Genomic DNA, 21,090 nt, shown 5'->3' with positions numbered 1-21,090 from the left:
CAGCTCTTCAAAATGAAGTAACTGTTACCAGGAACACCATCTTGAGGTAAAGACTACAGGTTGCAATCAGTTCAAACAGCTTCTCAATTAGATAGGGGGGTGTGTGTTAAAAACCTTCCCCTTGCATTCAAGGAACATGTGAGGAGTTGCTTCAACTGCGTGGCTGGTGGCCAAGCTTTCCACGGTCCATGGATTCAGCAAGTTTGAGAAGGGACTCTACTGACTGGACCAGCATTGAGGGTCAATACATAAACAGCCCTTTCTCACGTTCACTGAACACCCAGATGGCTGCTGGGCATGGCGGGGGATGAGGTTAGCCCACATGACCCTGCGAACCCATTCACATGTTCCTTGAATGTGTGTGGGAGCCCTCAGTGGTGGGTGGAGATATGTTCACAAGTTCCTTAAGGAACCTGCTAAAAGCAAAGGAACCTCAGGTTTATCCGATATGCAGTTTCAGGAAAACATAATTAAGGAAGAGAAGCATACACCCTTGTCCTTGAGGTGAGTAGAAAGTCAAAGACAAGTCCTGTGGTGGAAATGACCTAAATAGGACAGGTTTTTAAAGTTTGAACCAAACCAGACCCCTATTTCTAAGGTCCTAAACATTTATTGTAAATAACCTCTCTGATTATTTGAGTGTGTTTGATGTCTTTTATGTATCAGAGTTTGCCACCCAACACAGAAGCACCAAATCTCAACCTCCTTTCATCCTGTTGGATAAGTGATGCTAATTCAGTTTTGAATGCCCTGTAAATGCTTAAGAGCAGAGGTGGAGAACGTGTGGCCCTCCAGATGTCGGTAGACTACAACTCTCATCATCCCTGACTATTCTGATGGATATTGCAAGTCCAAGAACAATCGTGCTGTTGCACTCACGTCCTTCTCGTGTGGTTCCCATAGGCATTTGGTTGGCACCATGAGTACAGAATGATGGATTAGATGAGCCTTTGGTCCGATCCTGCAAGCTTTCTCTTCCACATATTACCCACCCTTGCTGTAGAGGAACTTCTTTCTTCCTGTCAAGACAACTCTGCTGTATGTGAAGTGTTCTTATATTTATTTTTCCTTGGTAAAATTAATGGATCAGTATTTGAATGCTCAGTTTAATGTCTCCTCTTTAAAACTGAATATGAGAACTAGCATTGTGCCTCTTGTGTGATGAAGGGGAGAGTGGGGGCAAGTTCTACTTGCCCACCACACCACCACTCCTGCCTCTGCAAATGTCTACAGAGGGAAGTCTGATGTACTTGTGACATGACAGGGAAACGACGATAGCATGCTCCTTCCCATTCTCCTTCATATGATGATCACATGAGGAGAGCTAACATACAAACAGATCTTATCAGCTTCTCTGACTGATGAAAGCCTGGCCTTGCATAGCTGTGGTCAACAAGGATCACCCTATGCCCAAAATTCAGTTTGGCTTTCTCTTCTGTATATCAAAAGACAAATCAGAGAAATTTGAGAATGTTTTTCTCTTTGTATGGAATGATATCTGAGATGTTGTCTATAACTTGGTAACTATAGGATGAACTTCCTCCTTCTTCCAAAGAGTCTTTATTCTGAAGAAATATCTGAGTGACCCCATGTTGAAATGCCAAATGATTTATATAACTAACAGGGTGCTGACTAGGTTTTAACACACTGCATAATTTAATAATATAAACTGTTATAACATGATTGCATCATCACAAAAATATAGATCTAAATTTTCAGAGGAGTGGCTGTGTTCGTCTCCCATAGCAAAAACAAAAAAGATTGTCAGATACAGATAGGGATGGAAAGATCTGTCTGTTTTGGTTCTCTCAGTTTGTCATTTTTCCAATGTTAAATTCAGTTCTCTACATTTCTACAGCGATCTGCAGATTTTTTTTTTAAATCCTCATGAAAATTCTCCGCCATTTTAGTGCAAATTTCTCCAAATAAGCACATTTTTGTAGGTAATTTTGACAAAAGTACACATTTTTGCAAGCCATTTCTCATCATTTCATGCCTTTTTGCATGTTATTGTCACTCATATATTCATTTTTATGCACACTTTCCCCTAATATATGCATTTTTATAAATATTATTTAGTTGGCGAACTGCATTCCAAAATTCTAATAAATGCGAATTTCAAAGAATGGCTGTGTTTCAGTTCTCATATTGTTTTGGAAATTGTGAATTTGATAAATTCTGCTTGAAATGTGAACTGAATTGAAATTCTCACCCATTCCTATGAGACTCTGTCTTGCAATAACACCCTAGCCAGACAGTAGAATAAAATGCCTAAAAATTTTGTGTGTGTGTGTGTGTATGTTCTAAATTATGCTTTCACCATTTTGAAGGTGTTTTTTGCTTCTTAATTTAAAATGTCACGTAACCTATGATCTCTAAATATCCTGTAGACATTAATTTTTCACAAACATTCTGTTACTCTTAATTACAAATTCATCTGGCTCTTGTTAATTGATTTTGATTCCCAGATAATATTGGGGTTCTTTTTTGTTCTTTTCATAAGAGGACGTCAAAGCATTCTTCTTATCTCTTAATAAGCTAGATGGTGGTAGCGGTGTGTCAAGGTTTTTTTATACGTTTTGGGATCTGTAAATGGGCTGGAGACAGGACATGTGGCTAAAGAAAAACTCTGAGTAAAACAATCACTTTTTATCCTTTGGTATCATTCATACAATACATGAATATCAGTTTAAAATTACAGTATTGCAGGATCATAATATGAAAAGCAGAACAGTAAAAAAAATCAAAACAAGTCCAATTTCAGTGACAAAAACTACAATATTGCAGGATTACAATACAAGAAAATCAGAACCCCATTTCTTACAACTCCTTGCTTCATAGGAGATGATCCTACACATAGGGTTGTATCCAACATAGTGCTTAAGTTAGGATCCCATCAGCACAAGGATTACTTCCAGCACAATGGGACTATCTCCCCTATTACCCCATGCACCCCCTACATGTGTTCCAGGAGTTCCCCCAATCCTCTGGAGCACATTTGGGGAGGGTGTGGGGCACATGGAGGAGGAGAAGGGGAAGTTGCTAGTGGTAATCCTTGTGCTGACAAACGAGTTAGTTGAACACTGCCCATAGTGACTTTCCTGCATAATGACAAGTTTCCTCCTACAGAGCAGGAAGAAGTTTTGAGAAAAGAGGGCATTTTAGCTAGATTGGCTAGAGACTGTTGGAGAATGGCTATAACTCAGTGGCACAGCAACTGTTTTGCATGCAGAAGGTTCAGTCTCTGGCATCTCCAGTTAGGTCTGGGAAATACTCCCTGTCTGAAACCCTGGACAGCTCCTGCCAGTTAATGTAGACAATACTGAACCAGCTGGACTGCTGCTCTGCCTTTGGATAAGACCACTTCCTATGTGTGGGCTTCACTGAGGAGACAAGTAGGTTACAGAAAGGTACTTCCAGTGATGTTTGAGAAAATACATTTTGAAATTGGCTAGTTGGCTAGCTTGTCAGTGGAGTTTTGACAAAAAACCTTTGAGTTATTTTCAGACAATAATGTAAAATATTCATTTATTTTAATGGATATCTTAAGATAAGTCATGTTTTAGAATGGACTATTGTACTATTCTTGTAACATAATCCTGGAATTTTGTAAATTTTGGTACTAAAATTTAATATATCATGTTAAAAATAAAACACCCAATTGTGTGATATATTTTACAATGAGATTTTTTTTCATTACCATAGTTGTGAATGTATTTTTGCTTACTAGTATTTTTCAGGTCAGTCACCCCACCGCTACCTTTTAACTGAATCAGTTAATTCACAGAAGTGAGGATTAAGTCCCTTCTGTCTATTGGCAGAAACTTACTGTAGGTATAGAACCTCTTACTGAATTTTATTTTATTTGTTTCTAAAAAAACCCAAAACTTTTTGTGAGAGACCAGTAACATCACAGTAGTGGGAACTTCCCTTTCTGCTCGTATATATAATTCCCAGGACTGATATGGACAGAATAGGGCAAATGTTAAAATATCTAAATATGAACTAAAAATCTATACCGAAAGATACAAGTTATTTTTGGGGGCATGGGGGATATATAGCTCAGTGACAGAGCACATGTATCATTGGAGTTACCACATTTAATCTTTGGCATCTCCAAGTAAGGCATATTAAGTAATCAGGCTAGAAAAGACTTCTTCTTGAATCCCTGAAGTGACACTGCATGTGAGGGTATCCAGTACTGAGTAAGAACAACCCTTGGTCTGACTAGGGAGCAGATGGCTGCTTGAATCAATATCTTATATCTATAGTTGTGAATTAGTGTCATGCAACATTGTGCCACCTGAGCTCCTACTGGAAGGAAGTGCAGGATATAAAAATCAATCAATCAATCAATAATAAACATTATTGATAGAAAGGCACTCCAAGATAAGTTAAAGATACCTGAGAATGTAGATAATCCATTTGCTTAACATTATTTGTTACTGAAGGCAGAAGGGCTAAAATTGCTGAGACATAATTTCAGAGTATGCACAGTCTATTTAAAATTTATTAAAGGCAGTTCATTAAACATTACAAGAAATTGTTCCCTTCAGTTTGAATATATGTGAAGGAGAAAAAGTCAACTTTTTGCTGCTGATAAATTATCTGGGGCTTGTTTGGTTCAGAGCCTTGGTTTTCTAATGCCACTTGGGACAGCTGTTTTGTCCTTATTTCTTATATGCGGTTCCTCTTAGATAAAATAGATGAAGTGGTTAAACAACTGTGAAAACATTAGAAGTTCACATAACTTGTGTGTCTTTCATAAATTCCACTCCTGATAGACACGTATAAATAGAAGCTATTCATTGGGGAATAATTGGCCAGCTTTAAGAATCTCGGGAGCTAGATTAAACTGGAGCCTGAAAGAGTCAGGAAAGAGATTGCTCTTGAGATAAGAAACTGATTCCTACAGCAACAGACAGCTATGGGCATGTGCTTCAGTGAAAATTAAGAGTTGTCTCTGTATTTACAAATGGAACTGACTCATGCCAAAGAGTCAGTGCTTTCTTCAAAATTACCAAATTATACTTCTTCTACTTCTAGTGGGTCTAAGAAGATATGAGAGTATGAGGAGAATAGAATGTATCTCATGATTCCTGGGGACAGGAAAGACCACCACCATCATAGGCAGCCACGATAATCCTCAAGTTAAAAGGTCTTTTTCATTCTGGGTCTCTACTAGAGGTTTTCTTGCAAATGATCCTGGCCCTGGCCTTAGATTTTGGAGTCTTGCTGCTTCCTAAGCTGGGAAAAGTGAGTCTTTGGGAATCCTAAGGGAAGACTTTGGAGCAAGGCTCAAGTAAGCACATACTAGGGTTGCCAGGTCGGAGCCATCCAAAAACCTGAGAAAATGGGGGCGGGCCCTAGTGATGTCACGGGGCGGGCCCTAGTGACATCATTAAGCATGATACATTGTATCAACCGCAGTTGCTTGGAGCATGCCATTCAAAACAAATTCTCTGGAGATTAAAATAGAAATCTTACCTAAAATAGGGTGTTCCTAGGTCCATCTGAAGTGACAAGGTCATTCTTTCTCACAAGCTTAGGGTGATGCAAAATGGAAATGGACTGCCTTCAAGTTGGTCCCAGATAGGGTCTTCATGGTAAGCAGTATTCAGACAGAGGTGGTTTACTATTGCCTTCCTCTGAGTCTGAGAGGCAGTGACTGGCCCAAGGTCACCCAGTGAGCTTCATGGCTGTGTGGGGATTCGAACCCTGGTCTCCCAGGTCACAGTTCAACACCTTTAGGGAACATTTAATCTAGCTTCCTTGCTTCTGGCAAGAAGGGTTTACGTGCCCTCAGGCCAGGCCATTATAGAAAGAAAGGAGCTTAGTGTTGCAGAGATGTTAGATTGGAGCACAGATGGATGCTCCTGAAGGCAGCAATTATAAACATGCTTATTAAGGAACTAAGCCCCATAGAACTCAACAGGACTTACTTCTGAGTAGATATAGTTTGGATTGTGCTGTTAGTAATGCTTGACTAGGGATCCTCTGCAAAGACATCCATATCCAAGCAGGGTTGACAACCCCCTGCATGGAATGCCCTGGCCTTATCTTTTAATGTGGCTGCTCCAAACTTCTTTACAGATTTGACCCTTCACTTCAGAAAGAGGTCTGAGAAATGTGTAAGAGAAAGAAGATTGTCTACCCTTTCTGTCTACTCTGTGGGGTGCTATAAACTCACTTGGACAGCCAATCCAATTCCAGTGAGTAATAATTGACAGAGAGAAAACACCCATGGTTTGGTCTACCTTCACAGGCAGCAGCTTGGGAACAACAACTGCAGCCACACTTTCAAATATGTGAATTCTCTTTTACCATTAGTGGGCAAAAAACAAACCATCATGCAACCAACAAGGCACATCATCAATGGGTTTTAGGGGTTTAGTTGACCACATGGAACCACTGTTGTTGCTTCTATGGATGTAAGGGAGGAGGGTCAAAGGTACATGAAATGCAAACAGAAAATGAAAAAAGGCAGTGATGCTTCCCTAAATGCAATACCATACCAACCACAGCAACACATACCAAAGGGTCAGCATAACCCTTCAACTTCTGGGTAGAACTCTTACTAGGACATTAGGGACATTTCTTGGGAGGTGCAGTTCTGATGCCTTCTAGTTTACTTGCTTCTGGCAAGAAGGGTTTACGTGCCCTCAGACTTGGCCATTATTGGAAGAAAGGAGTTTAGTGTTGCAGAGATGTTAGATGGGAGCACAGATAGATGCCCCTGAAGGCAGCAACTGTAAACATGCTTATTAAGGAACTAAGCCCCATAGAACTCAATAGGACTTACTTCTGAGTAGATACGGTTAAGGACAAGGGAGGACATTCTAGGCAAAACAGACAAATAATTGGGTGTCCGAACAAATTAAACCAGAACTATCACTAGAAGCTAAAATGATGAAACTGAGGTTATCATACTTTGGACACATCATGAGAAGACATGATTCACTAGAAAAGACAATAATGCTGGGAAAAACAGAAGGGAGTACAAAAAGAGGAAGGCCAAACAAGAGATGGATTGACTCCATAAAGGAAGCCACAGACCTGAACTTACAAGATCTGAACTAAATAGGACTTACTTCTGAGTAGATACAGTTGCAGCCATGTTAAGGACAAGGGAGGGCATTCTAGGCAAGCAGTTGGCAATCACAATTATACAATTATACAATTACCTCTAGTATTAAGGTAAAGGTAAAAATGTGACAGAAATAAAACCAATAGCACCAGGTTACAAACAATTTTTTTATTAACAAACACTATCTTTAAGAGAACAAAGGCAGGTTACATCACCAATCAATCTGCTAATCATAATCCAATTGCTAGCCCCAACTAGAATAGAGACCCACTGAAGCAATGAAATTGCAGCTGGTTTTAGACATTTATCTCTCTTACAAAAGAGAAGTGGATGACATCCAAGGGATGTTTTCAACCATTATAAACATTATAAACAGTATTACTCTTTATAAAAGAAAAACAGAAAGAATGAACAAAGTGCTTTCACTGTAGGAACTGGTGGATGCGTCGGCCCCGTCTCGGCAGCGGCTGCTAGGAGACGGGTCCGATGCGGCTTGTCAGCCTCAGCAGGAGCCGTGGAGGGCAGGCTCCATTGTGTGTGTGCATGATGTTTTATTTATATGTACAGTCAGAGAATGAATTTGCTATTAGTATATAGGATTTTGAACAAGGGTCTGGAGCCAGGTTTTTAAGGACACAATCCTGTTCTCGGTATCCTCCAACTGTGCAGCTTTAGGAAGTAGTAGAAGCCTTACTATGCAGGCAGATCTTGAGATATGCTGCCAGAATAGCGCATACCAGCAGAATTCCCCTGATATACTTGTGGAAAACACTGCTGACAGAGCTATTCAACTGGTGAAGATATGCTCACAGAGCTGCTGACAAAGGGGGAAGATATGGGCAGCACAGAAAAGCAGCCCACTTAAACCAGATCCTATACCAGTGAATCTTCATCCATGTCAACAGCAGAACTTTTCCCCATAAGGAACTTCCCTTTCATTGATTTCAGCAGGAGGAGGAAAATTAAATATAACTGCCCCCATTATCTGCCATCCTGCATATGTTGCCAAGACTGAGGAGAAGGCATGGTGTAACTGGGAATCTTAGAGAAATTTGCATTTGTGCATTAATTTGGGATGTTCATTTTAGTTTGATTTATTTTATTTAAAAGTGTTGCTAAACTGCTTAATATTTAAAACTCTAGAGTATACAAAAATACAACATAAAAACAATAAAACTCTATTATAAAAAAGCTTTTAAACACACACACACACACACGAGAGTCGATTCTAAAATAAACTTTCCCCTCCCCTTGGAGCAAAATTTCTTCTGAGGAGATTAGGTAAATCCATACATCATTTTTTTTGTACAAAAAAAGAGCATTTGGGGGGAAAGAGCTCACTGGCAATTGTACAAGTCCCAGTTGCAAAATAGTTTTGTACTAAAAAAATTAAAACATGAGGTTTGCGAGGAATTGATCTGAACTTTCGAATTGATCTGAACTTTGGAACTGATGTAAAAAAAACTAAAAAAAGAATTTCTTGACAGCAGGCTGCGTGGGCCCCATCTCGGCAGCGGTTGCTAGGAGACGGGGCCTACGCAGCCTATCAGCCTCAGCAGGAGCCGTGGAGGGCAGGCCGGGCCGGCTCCTTAGCCCCGGAGCCGGTTCCCTTGCTCCGAAAAGGACGGCCGCCGGCTTCACCCCTCCTGCTGTGGGCGCTGCTGGGGGGCAGCGGCCGCGATGGGCCCCCCCAGCGGCACCCACAGCAGGAGGGGTGAAGCCGGCGGTCGTCCTTTTCAGAGCAGGGGAACCGGCTCCGGGGCTAAGGAGCCGGCCCGGCCTGCCCTCCACGGCTCCTGCTGAGGCTGACAGCAGGCCGCGTGGGCCCCGTCTCGAGATGCTGGGCGCAGTAGTGGCCATGATGCCCCCCCAACCAGAGACTGCAGCAGCCTGAGCCCCAGGGGAACTGGCTCCGGACCGGGCCAGGGCTAAGAGGGACTGAGGAAGCCAGGCTGGCCCAGCCTAGCCTCCGCTGCCACCGCTCGCCTCCACCCACCCATGGGCCATCAGATCACCCTCACACGCCTCACCTCAGCCTGTATGTTCTGTGGGTGGTGGCGGGAGCGGGCAGGGGCTGCTGCTGGAGAGGTCCCTCACTGTGGCGGCTGCTCAAGTCCTGCCTGCCTGAATGATAAAGAGCGGAAGTCGGCCAGCCACAGCCCAACGTATGAGTGGTCAATCACGCATGCGTGGGTGAGGGGGCCAATAAAAAGCCGGAGATCCACCTTTTTAAATGAAGTACAGCCGGAGGCCGGAGACGGACCTCTTTTCCCTGAGTCTCCGGCAGAATGCCAGAGACCTGGCATCCCTAGACATACACATAATCTTCAAAACAACACAACATACCTCCCCCTGCTCCAAATGGTATTAGTGCACCCAAGCTTGAATACTGACATTTAAACATTCATCCTGAACAGTCCCTATGTATGTCAGCCCTTATTTTATTTTAAAACTTTGGAATATATAAATGTATATATTTTGAGACCATATTTCCTTAAAGACTATGAACAGAAGTCATGTTATTTCTAGGCATGCAGCCATACACAGATTTCTTCTTGGTGCTTACATCTTCTGATTGCACAATTCCTGCTGTAAAGTTGGTGCTAGCCTGAATGGCTTCATAGATGATGGGTTTCTCACATAAAATTATATTGTTGATCATTTGGAATATTTAATATTTTATAGAAAATCCTTTTCTCTTGGAACAAGTTTGCTTGTTTCTAGAATTTTGCCTAATTTCTTCTCAAGTTTCCCAAGATACAACATTGCTATGGCTGTTAGACATTCAGTCATTTGATTGGCCTAAGTAAACCTGCTGAGACTTGGGCACTTTATGGCTACATAGGGTTAAATATACAAAGACTGTGAAAATAACTCCAAAAATTATCCAGCATGTCGGCTCAAAGGCAGCCAGATTTTTTAGTCTTAATTAATCTATTCCGTTATCAGACACCAGAATAGACATAGCAACATGTGGATACAGCAGAGAAATAGCACCTAGGACCAGGTGGCTTGCATAGCTTTATGGAGCCCTAAGCAGTTATCACTGTTATAGGGTAGAGACACACTCATTGTTCTGCCAGTTCCAGTGCGTCTCCATCTCTCTTTTCTGAAAAAGGGGGCACACAACGCTAGTCAAATAATCCTTTTACTGTAAAATCTGGAGGGATCAGTGCATTTTTAAAAATTGGCTTCAAAGAGATTTTGCAGCTGATCAGCAGATCAACCTGTTCCCCCTCCAAGTGTGGCCAATGGAAATGCTTTGCTGTATGTGACTAGCATGCTCACAGCCACAGATAGCATAGACAGCAGTTCATGTTCAGTCAGCTGTCCATTACAAGGGAAAGAAAGCTGTGGCAGGGATTAGAGCAGGGGTAGGGAATATTTTTTTCTGCTGAGGGTTTCATTCCCTTGGGGTCAATGTCAGGAGTCACATGCTAGTGGTGGCTGGGGTAGAAGGTAGCTGTTGGTAGTAGCGGAGTCAAAAGTATGTACCACCACCTTTTCTCTCCCTTTCTTTCCTGCCACCCCTTTTCTCTATTCCTCCCCATTTCTTCTCTACCCAGAAGGCTGCCATGGAACAGCAACAGTACCTTACCAAAGGTTTGAACTGATCATATGCAGAGGACTTTTGAACTTAAAAGGCTACATAAAATTAGGCCTAGGGACACAGGTTGCCCACCCCTGGATTAAAGAACCCTATGTTTCCTGCCTTGTCTTTGGTTATGCAAAAGTGGTACGGAGCATCATGTCCCACCACACACATCTTCTTCTAGCTTCCTTCACCCTCAGAAGATACCCCAAAGCTCATCAGCTACAAATGGGTTTCAGTGATCTTAGTTGAAACCTTATTTAGAAGCAACAGAAAAAAAAACAATATATTGTGGATGCTTTGGATGGGGTACAAGATAATACATAATGAAGATGGGTTCATTAAAATTCTAGTAATGGCCTTGGTAAACAACTGCAAAACCTTATCCTCAATATAATGCATGCAAATAATTTACAGATAACACAATATTTTGCTTTTTATGTCATTCTATTATTTAATATTTTTTAAAAAAATAATGACACCATGTATGAATTGTGTATAGTATAGTAAATATGGCTAAAGCTCTTCTGGAAAAAATTGCATGACAAGGTCAATTGTTATGATATTCTATGTAATGTTAATTACTATAGATAACCCTGTGTGCATTAATCATTTCATTTATCTGGCTTATCAGTGGAAAAATGATTACCTGGGGTAACAAAGATATTTCAAAGAAGCCGTCTAAGAGAACCTTGTATTAATAAACGTTGATATGGCATGTTTGTGTTGTTTCACTTTATCAAGTCAAAAAGCTGGAGTCTTAGGCTGGCTAGAAAGCTGGTTTATATCAAGTGAAACTCTTATCATGGTCTGGTAATAGAAAACATGCATTTTACAAGTACATTAAAAAAATCAGCTGTGGCTTCGGCCAAGTATTATTTTTAAAAATATGCCTATATGCTACCAAAACAATTAAGCAATGTTAAATTTATGAGCAATATGCTTTAGATGTGAATCAAAACATACAATTCTGTTTCTATTTCATTGGTGCTGTTAATTGACAGTTATACTTCATTTTGGCATGGGTAGTCTGCTCTCACAAAAGAGGAACTATATCTTAACATATATCTAAATTAATACAAATGTGGAACAATTCCCAATGATGCAGCTGCCCTGCCTTAACATTAGTAATTTAAGTTCAAATCCAAGCTAGGCAAGACCATCAGCCTATAATGTACAGAGTGGAGCTTCAGAGTATTTCTCAAACAAAGGCCCACAGGTCTCTTGATGACACTCTTTTGAAACTTGGGGGGGGGGAGTTTCAAAAGTAGATTCTGATGCAGTGCAAGGACCTGCAGTTGGAAATGAAGAACTCTCACCACTCTGCAATCTCACTAAAATCTCTTAAAGCAGGACATAAACCTTAATAGTGAATGTAAAAATAACTTGCCAATACAAGGACGTGGGATAAAAATGAAAACTGGTGGCATGAGTCTTAGTTGACTCAGAAATAAAAAACATCTAACAAGGGGTGGATAAATGTTTTGCTTTCTCACAGAAATAACTGTACATTTTTTGCTGTTAACAAGATCAATAAACTTGCCACATTGTGAAGTTAATGTTTAACCCTGTTTACAGCAATTGACTTCTGAACAGGAACTTCTACCATTACATTTCTTTCACTTTACTTACTTAAATATAGCCAACACTGTAGCACTGTATATGGTTTTAATTATCAGACTAAATGATGTAACACATTATAATCTGTCTTCTACACCCTTAATGATTTTGTGATGAAGTAATATAACTTGCAACTGACCTCTGTAACTACCACTCAAGACAATAATATACACACACTGCCTATGCAAACTATATTATCTTTACCTCTAAAAGTCCTTTCTATGTGTTCTATGGTTTATAAGCAGCAGTGAAAAGCAGTTCAGGTCACCAGAGATTTATTCCCTTTTTAATGTTTTTACTAGACTGAATAAACACATTCCCAAAGATTGAGACCACTGGCTACTCTAAAGATTGGTGAAGCACTGGGTAAACTTGTTTAAGTTGAAATCTGCAAGACTGACACTTCTTTACAACAATGGGCAGCTTTGTTAGCTTTAAATGGAACTGGTATGGGTCACATAGCTTACAATCTGCCCTGTTCCACTGAAAGCGATAAATGAATCTGGTCTTAGTAGCTTCATATTGGGTTTCAATGTCATCTTCACAAGTCTGTCTGTTATAAAACATTCTCATTAAACTATATATCACCCTGCCCTGATTCTTGTATAATGATTGTTTTCAGTTTCTGGTAGGCACCACAGAAAATATACACTTCAGCAATGAAGCCAAACTGAGAAGGACAAGTTAAACTTTTCTCCCCTGGAAATAAATCTGAAATTCTTGTGATGTTGTATGTGAAGAGTGTGGCTTCACCAGATCAGCCCTCTGGATTCCTGATATTCAATCACAGATAAAACGAGCAAGCCTCAAACTTTGCCTGAACTGGGATGAATATGTACTCTTTTTGAAGATTCAAGTCTCCCAACTCTTTCAAGTCTATGGCATGTGCATGAAGAATAGGATTGACACATGACTTCTAGCACAGAAAACATTTCACTTGTAGTTTTTCCTGTTCTTCCCAAAACAACCTTTTGGATTAAGATACCCACAATGAACTGAGTGTGTGGTTTTTTTTGTTGCTGTTGTTGCTGTTAGACAACCCCCCCCCTTCCCATGACTAGCTTGCTTTGTTGGTTTGTGTATAGCCCATCTCATCCTGAAAGTTCTGGTTAGGTAACAAGATATGAACATCCTATTTTTATCTATCAATTATAGGTTATGAACATTCCACAGCCTACAAAGGCCTGGAGCAGTCAACATGATGAGGACTTCAAAAGTCTGTCTCCCCACTGTTGGCAGTATTACTAGCTGAATTTTGCTGTAATGGAAAAACAGATGGAATTATGCATTCGCAGATTCTGCTGCCCAGCCTTCTAGCTTCCTTAGCTACCCTCTGAGTTCTAAAACTATGAATCATTATATGAACAGATCAACCTTCCAGCAGAGAAAACCCCAAATTGCTCAGTTTATTACTTCCTCCCACTCCCCCATATTATTAATGGCATTCACCCTGCATTCTATGGTGTTAACGCCTGCATCAGTTCTGCCAAACTGCAGAGTCAATAATTGTATTGTGGTTCCAGATTTAAGTGTTTTTGGCCAGTTATCAGTAAGTAATTTTTGCAACAATTCAACAACACAGAAATATATGGGATTAAGAAAATGAAAATGTAAGTACTGTTTAGCTTTGGGATCATGAGGAATTTTCACTGTTTCATTCTAAAACAGGGAGCATATAAATAAATAACTTTTACATTGGTTGCCAGTTCTTTTCCGGGCCCAACTTAAGGTGCTCACATTAGTGTATAAATCCCTAAATGACTTAGAAACCAAATATTTTAAAGACCGCCTCCTTCCCTACAGTCTCTCTTGGGTGTTAAGACCACTGGAGGGGCCCTCTTCGTAGTTCTGCTGTCCTCAGAAGTTTGGGGAGGGGCAGGGGAGGGCATTCTCTGTGGCAGCTGCCAGGATGTGAAATTTCCTCCCCACATAGGTGTGTCTGGCACCTTCATTAGCTAATTTCCATTGTATGCTGAAGATGCACCTCCTTCCTGTGGCCTTTGACACCTGAGGTATTCATTTTCAAGGCCCATCCTATTTCTGGGACCTTATGGTGAAGGGCAGGTAAGATATCAAATAAATAAATAAATAAAGCTTCTTTTACATGGGAGTCAAATGTACAGTTTTAGGATTTCCTCATGCAGTTCTATGATAATAAAGGTGTTAGCTGCAATTGCTTAAAAGAAATGAAAAACCAGCCTTTCACCTTCACTTCATGTATCAGTGTGTCAAGGGCCATGATGCCCTTGTGCTTAGCAAACAAGACTAAGCAACAGTCAATGTATAAAAGCATCATTAAATTAAATTTTCCCTTTTATGAGCCATAAATCTAGTTTTAAAACATATAATTTAACATCAATGTCTCATGTAACTTCCAGTAGAGAAAACCAAAGGTAAATTGCCCCACACATCATTGTATTATGTACTAGATGTCTACACAATGCCAAATGGTGTGTGCGTGTATGTATATATATATGTATATATATATATATATGTATATATATATATATATGTATATATATATGTATGTATGTATATATATGTATGTATGTATATATATATATATGTGTGTATATATATGTATATATGTATATATATATATGTATATATATATATATATATATATATATATATATATATATATATATATATGTATGTATATATATACACACATGTATGTATGTATATATATACACACACACACACACATATATATATATATATATATATATATATATATAGACACACACACACACACACACCCTTCATGCTTCTGGCTAGTTAAAACACAGCTCTCTCCTAAAATTAAAATATTAATTTCCTAAGAGAAGTCTACTATGGTGAACAGGATAATTACAGAACAATATTCAAAATAGACATTATCAAAATAAGATTCTAAAAGTTATGCAAATTAATAATATACAAATTAGCATACCTCATTTATGTCAGATTCAATAGATCTTTTAAGTGTGTAGTGTGGAAGATGTACTCTCACAGAAAATTAACATTTTTAACATGGCGCAAGAGACTATTAGGAAAAGTGGAAGGTGGGATACAATTGGAAAGAAAGGTGAGGAAGCTAGGGTGGCTCAACATTTGAGGGGGCCCTCTGCAAAGTGGTCTTAGATTTACAGGCATTGCATGTCCATAAAACTGGGAGGGACACAAAGGCTCTGAATGCCAGGATACTGCCACTTCTCTTCCTCTTATTCTGCATCAGTGGTGGCTTGCAACCACTGGACCTGGTGGGACAGCCAGACATGTAAGCGGTGGTGGGGCTAGTGCAGAATCAAGACGGAAATGAAGGTAGGGAAGAAAGATGGAGGAGCAAAGGAGTCCAGCACCCAGCCCAAGGCACTCCTAAGCCTGTTTTCAATTTGTTTCATTTTTTTAATCCCTAAAGACAAGGCTGGGTACATAGTGACTGTGATTGGCTGTGCTGTCCAGAGATAATTGGCTAGCACTGGAGATGGATAGAAACAAGTCCAGGGTGTCTTGAAAGGAGAAGAAATATATTGAATATCAATGTGGGGAACAGAGAAGATATGGGGTTATAGGTTCCAGGGGGGAGGTTCAAAAAGACTTCTGGGTATGCTGTGCCCACCTGCCCTATATGAAGAGTCCTCCATGCTCTGCATGACCCTCCAAACACCCATTGCCTTATCATACCCTCTAAAATCCAAATTATTCTTCTCCACATCTCCCTATCAAATATATCCCTACCATTCCTCCTTGTCCCTAACCTACTCTCAGATTTTCTAATTTAAGTCTGCCTTGGCTATGTCCATCGTAGAATCTGACAGCATACTCAGTGATAAACCTGAATATTTACCACTGTATTCTAATGCAGTAAGTTGACATGAGTACATGATGCATAGTGAGTATCTCGATGGGTTCTTCAATTCAACTTTAAAAGTCGGAAATAGCCATAATGGAAAGTCTTCCATCAGCACCCAAACTCTGATTCCTCATGCCAAGAGGCTGCAATTAATAAACCTAAAGTTACTTTTCTGTTGTTGTTTTAAAGAATTCCACAGGCTGCTGCCAGCTTCTAGAGCTTAGGTTGGCAACACCCAGGCCATCACCTGGGAATGTTTAATTTATGTGACTGGTATGTGTGCAAGCCAATAGATAACCCTGCATGCTGGAGGGATTTAAAAAAATACCCAGTTATGATGTAATCTTGGTAGACTGTAACATGGTTTCTGTCAGTGACAGGCATAACATGGCTTTCACAATGCTTCATTTCCCCAGTTTATTTATATATATTGGTCTCTGCTAATTTGTGATCCAGTATAATTTACATAATCAACCATATATAAGACTACTGTAACTTAGTAGGAAAGTATGTGAGCTTTTCATTCTATCTGACGGTTAAGACACCTGCATAGAGATTTTTAAATATTAAGTGGTTTATAAATGCTTTTTAAATAAAATTAAAACATGCTTTCATTCAACAGAAGTTGGTCCACCTATTTGGTATATCTAAATTAGTTCACATAGAGAACTGTTAAAACTATAACAACCAGAACTATCAGCCTTCAGACTGAAGAAAACATGCAAGAACCTATGTTCTATTCCTCCCCATAGCAAATGAACAAACAACCACACTAAACCCCTTTAAAATTCATCAATAGAAACAGATTCTCTCTACTTTGTGGATGTTTCTAAAGTCCACTAGATCTAGGATGCATGATCTGTTCTAACTTCCATTTGCAATGTGACACCAATGATACTTTATCATAACCAATTTGTATGTCAAATAGTGGCAACAGGAACAATCCAAATCCCCATGAATGCAGCGATTTCCTGTTTTCTTTGATGAAGTGAGACATTATGTGTTTGCACTGGCATTTTCCATAGCAGTCAAACAAGGATTCACACCTGGGTTCTGTTCAAGATGCTCTGTGCATATGTTGAAACTGACAGCTTTGATCGTATCCTCCTGATCCAGAACAGTTCAGACTGTATAGACACAGCCCTTTTAAAAAATGCTAAAAGCAATTATTTATTTATTGCATTTATATCCCACCTTTCTTTCATAATAGAACTGAAGGCGGCATACAAATGGTTCCCAAGAGGTCTCCCACCCAGGCACTGACTAGACCCAGCTTCAGCAAGGTGGTAGCCTCGTGTGCCTTCAGACCATAGCCTGGGACATTGATCAGGAATTCTATGAGGAAGGAGAATGCATTCGGATAGGTAGGTATAATGGAGTTTATGATATAGCAGCAGCTGGGCCACACTGAGTCTCAGTCCTAGCTGCATGCATGACACCTAATTGTGGCAGTGGTTCCCTATCAAATTAAAGATACTACACACTTATGGGTGCGTTTAAAGATTTATTTATTTATTGGGATTTCTAAATCATCTTTTCATCTAAAGACAATCACAAAATATAAGCATCATGATATAATTAAGGCTAGACTTTCAGAATGCTAGCAAAATCTATGTGTGAAAAATCAATATGTGTAGTCAGGGAAGAATAACAGCAGCTGGGCCACACTGAGTCTCAGTCCTAGCTGCATGCATGACACCTAATTGTGGCAGTGGTTCCCTATCAAATTAAAGATACTACACACTTATGGGTGCGTTTAAAGATTTATTTATTTATTGGGATTTCTAAATCATCTTTTCATCTAAAGACAATCACAAAATATAAGCATCATGATATAATTAAGGCTAGACTTTCAGAATGCTAGCAAAATCTATGTGTGAAAAATCAATATGTGTAGTCAGGGAAGAATAACAAATTGTTTTTTTTGCGTGGTCCCATTCAAGAAAGTTTGTAAAATAAAGGCAGATTTTGACAAAGTGCATATATTTTGTGGAAAGGTTCTACAGATGACCCAGGATGGCATCAACTGGAGTGATACAGGTGTCCAATTCATATGGGCAAATCCTGGATCAATATGTTTGGGCTAAGCGTGCTAAGAACCAGGACAATACACTGGTGCTGTAGGACAACATCTTAACTGGGGTTCCATTATTTTTAAAGGATGTATTTCAAAAGAGAAAGAGAAAACATAAGAGGGAGTGATCTTTTCCTTTACTGAATTTATTTCTTAAAAATAGTTTGTGTGATTGGAATCTAACTAAAATAGATTGCATTAATATATTGCAATATAAAAGTGATAGTATATTACACATACTATTGCAGATTTATATAGCACAGGCCTGCACATCTTATAACCCATCAACTCAAAAGCAGCCTATCAGCCATACATATCAACCTAGTAAGAGCTTAATTAATAAATCTTCCATTTTTTGTTGCCTACCCATGCCTGGAAAAACATGGGGGCTGTCAAGCACCTGGCTGGCTACTACACCAGAGAGCTGGTGTGGTGTAGTGGACTGGGAAGACACAGGTTCGAATCTCCACACAGCCATTATGCTCATTGGGTGACCTCGGGCCAGTTGCATCTCTCAGTATAACACATCTCAAAGGGGTGTTCTGGGGATAAACAGAGGAGAGAACCCTGTAGGCCACCCTCAGTTTGTTGCTGGAAGGGCTGAATATAAATATAAAAAAGAAACATATGTAATTTATGGCCTAATCTAGTGCACTTTAAGGATTCAAAACACGTCAAATACACCAACCTTCTTTATGCATTAATCACATGGAGTCAAGGCTCCATGTGAGGAAAGGGAAGCAAGGCTACACTGCTGGCCCTCCACTGGGCATCATATCTGTCCTCCTGACTCCATTCCTGACCGCCATACAGTGAGTGAAGGTCTGAAGGAGAAGCCAGCTATACTCATGGAGGCTGGTCCATGCAGTCAGTTAGGAAGCAATTGAGCCTCTCTGGGTGACTCTCCCTTCAGACTGTCACTTAACAGGCAGAGGTCAAGGAATGGGAGGATAGAAGTGAAACTGAGGGCAGGATTAGCAATGGAGCCCCATTTCTCTTTAGTCATGTGAAGGGACCACCCTATCTCAGTATTCTTTACAACAACCCCTGTAAGATAGGTCAACACTATCATCTTCCTAATGATAGGAAACCAAAATGAATGCACAGTGGTTTCCCTTAGATCACGTAGTGAGATTTCAGCTGGTGACACCCTAGCCCACAGTTTATTATGCTACACCAGTGGTTCTCACACTTCTTTCCACATAGACCACCTGAAAATTATTGAGGGTCTTGGTGGATCACTTACTGATGTTTCTGCCTGTTGTAATGCACTGTGCTAGATGCTGTATGATTTTAAATTACATTTTTATTGATTTTTCTAGACCTTACATGCCTGGCTGTGACAATGGACTGGATGAGGGCTAATAAACTGAGGCTCAATCCAGACAAGACTGAGATGCTGCTAGTGGGTGGTTCTTCTGACTGGATGGTGGATATCCAACCTGTCCTGGATGGGATTGCACTCCCCCTCAAGGAGCAGGTTCGTAGCTTGGGGGTTCTCCTAGAACCATCTCTGTCACTTGTGGCTCAGGTAGCCTCAGTGGCACGGAGTGCTTTCTACTGACTTCGGATGGTGGCCCAGCTACGCCCCTATCAGGACAGGGATAACCTGGCTTCAGTTGTCCATGCTCTGGTAACCTTCAAGCTAGATTACTGCAATGCGCTCTATATGGGGCTGCCTTTGAAGACGGTTCGGAAACTGCAGCTTGTGCAAAATGCAGTGGCCAGATTGGTAACAGGGACCAGACAGTCTGAACATATAAAACCGATTCTGGCCCACTTGCATTGGCTGCCTGTATGTTTCCGAGCTCGATTCAAGGTGCTAATTTTAACCTCTAAAGCCTTACATGGCTTGGGACCACAATACCTGATGGAACGCCTCTCCTGATACAAACTCACCCGTATACTATGTTCAAGGTCAAAGGCCTACTCCTCTGAGTGCCTACTCGGAGGGCAGATGGGAGTGTGGCAACAAAGGAGAGGGCCTTCTCAGTGGTGGCCCCCAAATTATGGAATATTTTTACTGACGAGGTGTGCCTGGTACCCACACTGTTATCTTTTCAGTGCCAGGTCAAGCCTTTCCTCTTCTTCCAGGCATTTTAGCATGTGTTTTAAATTGTTTTTAAAAGCTGTGTTTTTAAATTTGTATATTTGTTTTTAGTTATTGTAAACCGCCCAGAGAGCTTCGGCTATGGGGTGGTATATAAATACAATAAAAAAATTAAAAAAATTACATGTTGTATTTTATTGTACTACAATTTGAATTCCATAGAACCCTTTCCAAATGTCTCTCCTCCCCCTGCAATCATTTGCAGTCCGTTCTGCTCACCTTGCACACAGACTGGAACACTGAGAATGACGGAGCAGTCATGTGCCTGCTGTTTATAGCCTCTGCTCCCGCTATTCTTCACACATATGCTGTTAATAAAGCTCACAGTTTTGGAAACCCTGTGCTACACCACTGCCCTGGAGTAGGTTTTCTAATGCATATAACATCTTAGAAATGCCTTTGAATTTGAGTATGCACAAGGCATACTAGATCGGTGTCTTTTAATGGAACCTGACATACAAAATTTGTATTAAAGAGCCACTCTTAGTTTAATTTAGTTTAACTCTTAGTTTAATTTTATATCCAGATGACTTTGTGTGTTGCTCTTAGCTATGTCAATATAAATTCCTTCAAAGCCTTCAGACAACTTACAGTATGTCTGATTTATACTGGTGCAAATGCACCATCAAGTCTAGGATAATGATATAAGAAGTGGAAAAGGAGGGGAAATGACATGAAGATGGAAAAGGCTAGTGTTTCAACCCATTTTCCCAGGCTAAAAGTATTTTCTCCCCTTTTAAGAAATCCTCTTATCTCTGGGAATCTGCTA

At 40.1% G+C, this 21,090-nt stretch overlaps 1 protein-coding gene across 6 annotated transcripts in view; it reads right to left on the bottom strand.

Moving 5' to 3' along the window:
- The window catches only part of ROR1 (receptor tyrosine kinase like orphan receptor 1), a 333,715-nt gene that overhangs the window by 30,787 nt on the left and 281,838 nt on the right, over positions 1-21,090 (bottom strand). The window contains exon 1 of one of the 6 annotated variants that reach the window (XM_061633315.1): positions 11,329-11,371. The exons of the other annotated variants lie outside the window; for them this stretch is intronic. The gene's annotated coding sequence lies outside the window, so the exon portion shown is untranslated. Of the gene's footprint in view, positions 1-11,328; positions 11,372-21,090 lie in introns of those variants that run through there. 6 annotated transcript variants of the gene reach the window in all.

This window comes from Rhineura floridana, chromosome 6 (genome assembly GCF_030035675.1).
Source record: "Rhineura floridana isolate rRhiFlo1 chromosome 6, rRhiFlo1.hap2, whole genome shotgun sequence".
Classification (NCBI taxonomy): Eukaryota; Metazoa; Chordata; class Lepidosauria; order Squamata; family Rhineuridae; genus Rhineura; species Rhineura floridana.
The sequence above is the reverse complement of the archived record's forward strand: the minus strand, read 5'-3'. Positions and strand labels throughout refer to the sequence as shown.